Source organism: Calonectris borealis, chromosome 1, assembly GCF_964195595.1.
Source record: "Calonectris borealis chromosome 1, bCalBor7.hap1.2, whole genome shotgun sequence".
Lineage (NCBI taxonomy): Eukaryota > Metazoa > Chordata > Aves > Procellariiformes > Procellariidae > Calonectris > Calonectris borealis.
The window spans coordinates 98,227,491-98,234,605 of NC_134312.1; positions in this window are offsets into that span (position 1 = coordinate 98,227,491).

Below are 7,115 nucleotides of genomic sequence, written 5' to 3' on the forward strand. Positions count from 1 at the left end.
GGCATGTTGAAATCTGTCATTTCAGTAGTCCTAGCAAAGTATACCAGCACACTGACAGGACCTATGGCTGGCTGCTATTTCCATCTGTCAATTATATCACCTTCAAAAATATTAAAATGCAGAGTGTTTCACAGATAATGTAAACAAATGTTAACATAATACATTTCACGTTAGCCATATATCATCAAAATATAAAAATTATTAACTTCAAAATAATCGTCTTTGGAAGATGAGAAATTAGCATTCTCTTTAATGAAAAGTAATTTTTTGCTTTTTTCTACCTGTTTCCAGAATAGTCCAAAGGCTTCTTAACCTTCATTGAAAACAGTTTTTCATATAAAGCTTAAAAGTGTTATAGACTTCCTGGTTTGTTTATTTTATTAAGTGGTCCCTCAATAATCTATTAGCAACAATTAATTTTCAATAAAGTCAACAAATCAAGCTCCCTTTCCCAAGGCTTGGCAAAAAAAAAAAAAAAAAAAGTAGGCATCACAATGTATCAATCCATCTTCATCCGGATTTGTTTCTAAATGAAAAGAAAATTGAAAATTTAAAAAGCAAAATCCATATAAAGAAATCCCAAGCTTCTGTGAAGAAAATAGATCTTGTTTAATTTCACCCCTTCTCTAGCTTCTTCAAATCTGCAACTTAAAATCTTAAAATCTACCTGAAGAAACATTCATTAAGAAAGTAACATCACTAATCAACAAATAATGTCGCTTAACAAGCAGTAATGCTAAGAGAAGCAGCGAAATACTGAATAGTCACTAGACAGTATTGAATTTCAGAAGGAACAGTGAACATTTGGAGATACTAACTTGAGAATTTGTAAAGTAGTAGCCTGCACCAGAAACCTGACCACGTCTTAAATTAATGAGGAAATATGTCTGTAAGAAAATGTATTACCATGTATTCTTCATAGAAGAGGTTAATATTCTACAGGAAAACATTAGCAGACTTGCTTTAAGATACTCAGTCACTATTAACACTGGAAGTTAACACCACCTCTATTGTGATCGCAGAGCAAGCAAAGCTACTTCTGTGCCTAAAAAATACTTTTAAGAACCCTTCCATGCTATTAGAAGGCACAGCCCTCTCTAGCCAAAATCTTCACTGCAAAATATTATTTCGGTGGGTGGTCCATAAGTCTACCACTAACAATTATGCTGTAGAATAAAAATCATTGAGGCAATTTCAGTCATTAAAAAATGGGCCTGCATATCGAGAAAAGCTCCTAAATGCTTTTTCTTTAAGTGTCTTCTCCGATACTTGAGCAACTAAATTGCTGAGACAGGGTAGGTTTGCTTATTTCTATGAGCAAAATACCGTGTATGACACCAGGCAGAACTGTATCCAAAATTACCACAGGAAATGCCAACTGTAAAGCCAGTTTTGTTTACTTTTTTCACTAGATTACTACCAATTTCAATCACCTTAAAGGAAGTCTGTGTTAGGCATAACAAAATTAACTTTTATGTTAATACAGACATAAAGGGCATCTCTGTGAAAATGTTTTTTAAAAAATTGCTCGAGCAAAGCACAATTAATTTTAACTAATTTTTAGTGTTTTTATGATACTGACATGCTGCTAAGTAACAACTCAGAGAAACAACAACCTGGCAGAACAAGTAAACCATTTAACAGGCAAATCTAATTTACAAGTAGGAAACAATTTCTTGTTCACTAGTCATCAGATTTACCTAAACGACAAATCTCTCATTCTGTGTGAAATGTTACTGGGGGGTGAAAAACCACAATGAATATTCATTCAAAACCATCAATTAATTTGTTTCATATCCACATTCCTTTTGTTTGTTTTACACAAATGTAAAAGGATGTCAAGCATCCCCCCAGAGCATGGTTCATGAAAACACATTCCAGCTTTCTGTGAGTGAGTTCCTGGGGAAGCTACCATTTTTTAAAAACAGTATGTATGCAACTCTTCCCTGCAGGAGACTTTTGGACAACCTTTTTTCATTGTATGAGGCAAGAACAACACAGAAACCTCACCTGAGTTTATCACAAATAGGTGATAGTTGAAAATTTGAATAACAACATATCTATGAAAAGTCTGTTTTTCGGAATTACCTGTTCAATAAACTCAATCAGCTGAGGATAATGAAAGCTGTTTGTACGCAGCTCTACCAAGACAAGATAAAGAACACGTTTTTCTGCCAGCTGTATTCTTTTCTAAAATGAAAGGGGAGAATACCTGGCTGTAATCTTAATCCTTCAGCGAGATGAGCGAGATCAGCATAGCTGAGTTTTGCAAGACTCAAAAATAGGACAGTGACTTTTATGATTTATGACAATTCCCCAGTAAAAAGAGAGCTCAACACAAAGGAGGGTGCAAGTAAAACTTCCTAAGTGTCTTGATTTGCTCATCAGCATTTCTTATCATAAGAAGCACCTTTGCCTTTTACTGTTCATACTTTGCCAAGCAGAAATAGTTTTACAAGTCGAGTTGAACCAGGAGCTGTGGCACTGAGGTCCTAACGCTAGTGTTGATAAAAGCAGCGCTGGTCAGCATGACTGCAGGATGCCTAGCTGCTTCCCTCTGCTGACGTGCCACTACTGGCTTCGGACTTGAGCTAGTTCTCCACAGCATTGCTCTGCAGAGACAAAAAGCACGACTGGACCGTGATCTCCAGCACAGTGCTGCATCGTGCAGCTCCGAGAAGTAAAAGAAAAAAAAGACCCCCCAAAAAGTTAGTGAGTTTCTGATGCTCAAAAACAAAACAAAAATGTGAGGGTGACCAATTTTAAAATGGTTCAGAGGCAAACTGAAAAAGGAAAACTGCTTATGGCTGGAAATCAGCAAACAGAAACGCAAGAAAAGGGAGTCACAAATCCTTTCTCTGGTTGTTTCGTGACAGATGCTAGGCTTAGGCTGGCTGCTGAATAGCTTCAGAGAAACACAATCATTTTCTCTCTTCTGTTGTGATGATCTGTGGATGACCAGAGGAGCCGAAACATTCCTTACAGTAGCAGTCACTGGATGCAATTCTCCCATATAAGGACCCAATCCAGAGAGTTTACAGAGAACATACTAACACACACAGCTGTACATCATTATTTCTGAATCTGTTCTTTTTGCTTCTGCTTTGTTCTAAGACAACAGAAATGCTAATTTAGGTCAATAATCCATTTATGCTAGGGCAAAGTCCTGATATACCAAAGTCACCTTTATGCTATGTGATAACGCTGTTATAACATTTATCCATTTCCTTTCAACTTCTTCATCTTTTTAAAACAGCAGCATTTACAAACTTCTTGAATCAAGCGTTATCTAGATACATTTAATTTCTAACCTCTCTCCAAGTTACTTGCAGCTATGAACAATTTCAGAATTAACTAACCTGAAAAGTACCAACTGATATGTTTGAAGTCTTTCTTAAACATGCTGATGAGACATGTGCAAGTACATCCACACACAGTACAAGGTACAAAAATCTGTCCCAGAGCATCCTTAACACAGGATGTCTAATGACAAGATGGTGATGAGCAAGAGAAGTGTTCTGCACTCCAGAGGTGCCCTTTCCATATGCTGGTAATATACTGCTGACAACAGACATCACATACACAGCTCTGACTATAGGATCGCCCAGAGCCTGCCTCTTCCTCCCCCAGGAGATCCTCACTTAACACGTTGCCAGCTGTCTAGCTCCAAAAGGCTTCAAGTTGTGAACTGGAAGGTTTAATTCTACGCTATGGAGAAAAGCCAGGCACACAGCTAAGGACAGTCTAACCATGTACTGAACTCCTCTGCCTGCTGCTCCAGGCGCGTGCCACAGAGACCGTGGTAGCCCTCAGCAATAGGATGGATGCTCATGGTTTCAAGAGCAGATCTATGAGCAACAAACTGCAGCCCCATCTGGCTTAGCCAAACCCTGGGCTGCTCTTTTTCAGAAGGCTTTCTGCACGTCCTGACCACGTAACACTAACATCAGATGGATTTTAAAATGGAAGAACAAGCTTCACTTCTAAAGGAGTAAAGTAAAAAAAGTAAGTTTTAAGCCTGGTGTTTTATCCTTTGTCCGGGCTACAGAAAAAAAAAAAAAGTAAAACAAAGAGCTGGAATTAGGACTGCTGGACAAAAGGTGAATGATTTTGAACATCACCAAGTGAGGCTGGCCAATTCCACTTTTCCTTTCCTTCATGTCTAAGACTTGTCCCCTGTACACATGTGAAAATTTAGGAGGGATGCTTTTGACATCTGACAGAGGACACATCAGTATGTCCTGGACCCTTGTTCCCTGGCAACAGGGCTTTTTCTCTTAGCAACAGAAAGAGAAGGGCAAAGCTTTTCCAGAGAGAAAAGAGTACAGACATGAAAAGTAAAAACAGCATCGTCCAGTGTCAGTAGATCCTTTAGTTCGGATGATGAAGAAAAAAAAAAAAATCTTAAACAGTAAACTTAAGTTTTATAGTACAGCTCTTTGTAGGAAAGATGGCTGCTTTAGATGTCTACAGCACTGGCAATGTAGGGACCCTAACAGAGTTGGTTTGTGGACATCAACATAAAAAAAATGTTAAAAATAAACTTACAACTAAGCATTTAATTAGTGGATTTCATCTGCAACTCTAATGAGCTTTTGATTTCAGGAATGGTTGCGGGTGTCATAAATACTTATTCTGGGCATTTGAAATGTCCGCGGGGAAAAAAAAGAAAGTTGTTATTTTTCCTGTCCCTCTGGCTCCCAAAAGTTCTAGTACTATGTCTATGTATCTGTGTGACAGCTCTGAAAAAAATCAGTTCTCGGGTCTGAACAAAACAATTCAGACGTACACTCAGCTAATTTTAGAATTACTTTTTAATGAAGCCTTATCATAAATGATAAAGAAAAATTGAACCATTACCCCCTGGATTTCCCCCCCCCCCATTAATCCATCCCTTCATTACATCTTGCTTCATCTTGTAGCAACTCTCTAGCCAGGAGTAATCTTGCTGTACTTTGGGTGCAAATTTTGCCTGCAATGAATGCCTGGGATTTTTATGCCAGCAGAACAACACCATCCCTCGCTGTTTCTTATGCACGGTCCTAAACTATTAAGTGACTTAGGCACCGAGGTGCTGCCTCTCTCCTGGTTTCTTAAGCTCCTGGCCACCTTGGTTTTGGTTTGAACTTCATTTGCTGAGTTTAATTTGTGTGCTAATTAAATGTGCTCCTGCAGTGTTATTGACTACCACAGCTTCATTTAGGTGATTTGCAAGGGGGTCCTCAGGATCTGGTGAAGGGCTCGTTTATTCGGTTGTCCTTCAGCTCTGTCCTTGAGATCGTTAGAGCAACCTGCTAAAGCCCTGAGATGCTGCAAGGCCTTTCAAAGGAACAAAAGAGGATTCGGGAGCTGCCCAGGACATGGAGGTTACAGGAGCAGGGAGTGAGAAGAAGCAAAAAACCTTCTCCTCCATTACCACTCCAGACATTGCAAACTGCCAGAGCCAAATGCAACAGAGAATTAAGAAAAGTCAAAGCTTTTTAGCCTGGCCTCTCAGAAACTAATGCTTAGGCAGTCAGGCAACCTCTGTGTTTCTCTCTCAAGACATTTCTAACTTCATTGCTAAATTTCATTGAAACTGGCCAAATAACACTTATGAGTAATAAACCATTATATTTCCTACAGCTTTTCACAAAACAGGTACCCAAGCAGTGGAAAATGACTTCACAGGCTACAACACAAGCTCAACTTTTCCATGGTACCAGAAATATTCCTTGGGAATCAAGGAAAATACTTCAGTCAGAAAATGCCTTCTCAGACAACAGAAAACCTATCCACTAGACACAAATACATGGAAAGTCAAACTATACTGCTCTTGAAATGAGGTTTTTCAAGATAATTTCTGCTGTGCAGACTGATCACAAATATTTTGCAGAAGTGGGGGAAAAATATTGTCCTGGTTTCAGCTGGGATAGAGTTGATTTTCTTCCCATTAACTGGTATAGTGCTGTGTTTTGGATGTAGTCTGAGAATAATGTTGATGACACACTGATGTTTTGGTTGTTGCTAGGTAATGTTTACGCTAGTCAAGGACTTTTCATCTTCCCATGCCCTGCCAGATGTGCAGGGGGCTGGGAGGGAGCATGGCCAGGACGGCTGGCCCAGCTGGCCAATGGGCTATTCCATACCATATGATGTCATGCTCAGCATGTAAGGCTGGGTGAAGAAGAAGGTGGGGGGGCATTCGGAATGACGGCGTTTGTCTTCCCAAGTAACCGTTACGCGTGATGGAGCCCTGCTTTCCTGGAGATGGCTGAACTCCTGCCTGCCAATGGGAAGTGGTGAATGAATTCCTTGTTTTGCTTTGCTTGCGTGCGCAGCTTTTGCTTTCCCTATTAAACTGTCTTTATCTCAGCCTACGAGTTTTCTCACTTTTACCCTTCTGATTCTCTCCCCCATCCCACCCGGTGGGGGGGTGAGCGAGTGGCTGCGTGGTGCTCAGTGGCCGGCTAGGGTTAAACCACGACAAATATACAATTAACATGTGAGTGCCAGAGGAGGGATATCTAGAAAAACACAGGCAGAGAATAAATACACTTTTAAAAATCAAAGGCAAAGGACCTCTAAGATGAGGAGAAAAAAAATATTTATAAATCTCTCTGAAACTCTTCTTTGCAATTGGGATGAAGTAGCTGGCACTGCAAAGTGTCGCCCACAGCATTTTCTCTTCTGTCCAAGGAATAATGGCTTGCACACATTCTGAAGGACTAAATGGAACTACCAGCTAAAAATTACCTGTCACTCCATTACTGATGCCTGGGAATAGATACAAAAGTGTGGAGAAAAAGCTTAGAGTTTTAGCAAGACTGTGACTGTTTTTACAAGTTTACTTTCCTTCCTATTCTGTTTAGGTAATTTGTATAGTTGGATCCTTTTGTCAGCCAAAATGGCAGAAATACTTGGAAGCACATTGTACTTCACCCTACTGGAATCCCATTTTAGTTTTACCACTGTCATTTGTATTCCCCAGACCTGTATTTTCCCTTACGATCCAGTCTCCCACCAGCACAGCAGGTAAGGAAAGCACCTGGGTAGTAAACATGAGTGAGTTAAATGACAAGGGTGAGCACCGCTGCTCTCTCCAGAAAAGCCAACAGTGGATGACGGCTGATGCT